Source organism: Nansenia antarctica (assembly GCF_963989245.1).
Source record: "Nansenia antarctica genome assembly, chromosome: 20".
Lineage (NCBI taxonomy): Eukaryota > Metazoa > Chordata > Actinopteri > Argentiniformes > Microstomatidae > Nansenia > Nansenia antarctica.
This window is the reverse complement of record NC_137693.1, coordinates 15,872,061-15,872,535: the sequence shown is the minus strand read 5'-3', so window position 1 is coordinate 15,872,535 and position 475 is coordinate 15,872,061.

Here is a 475-nt window from a genome sequence, read left to right as displayed (position 1 = left end):
CTACACGCTTACACGCATAGTCATACACACTCCTACCCATACATATACACACTGATACGCAGCACTTTTGTGGAAAGAATGACAAAACTGTATTCTGATTGTATCTTGTATGTTCTGGTGTATGTGTGTACCCCTGTACTGTACTGAGACATCTACTACCCCCTGTACTGTTTCTCCTGAGACATCTACTACCCCCTGTACTGTTTCTCCTGAGACATCTACTACCCCCAGCACTGTTTCTCCTGAGACATCTACTACCCCCTGTACTGTACTGAGACATCTACTACCCCCTGTACTGTTTCTCCTGAGACATCTACTACCCCCTGTACTGTTTCTCCTGAGACATCTACTACCCCCAGCACTGTTTCTCCTGAGACATCTACTACCCCCTGTACTGTTTCTCCTGAGACATCTACTACCCCCTGTACTGTTTCTCCTGAGACATCTACTACCCCTTGTACTGTTTCTCCTGAGA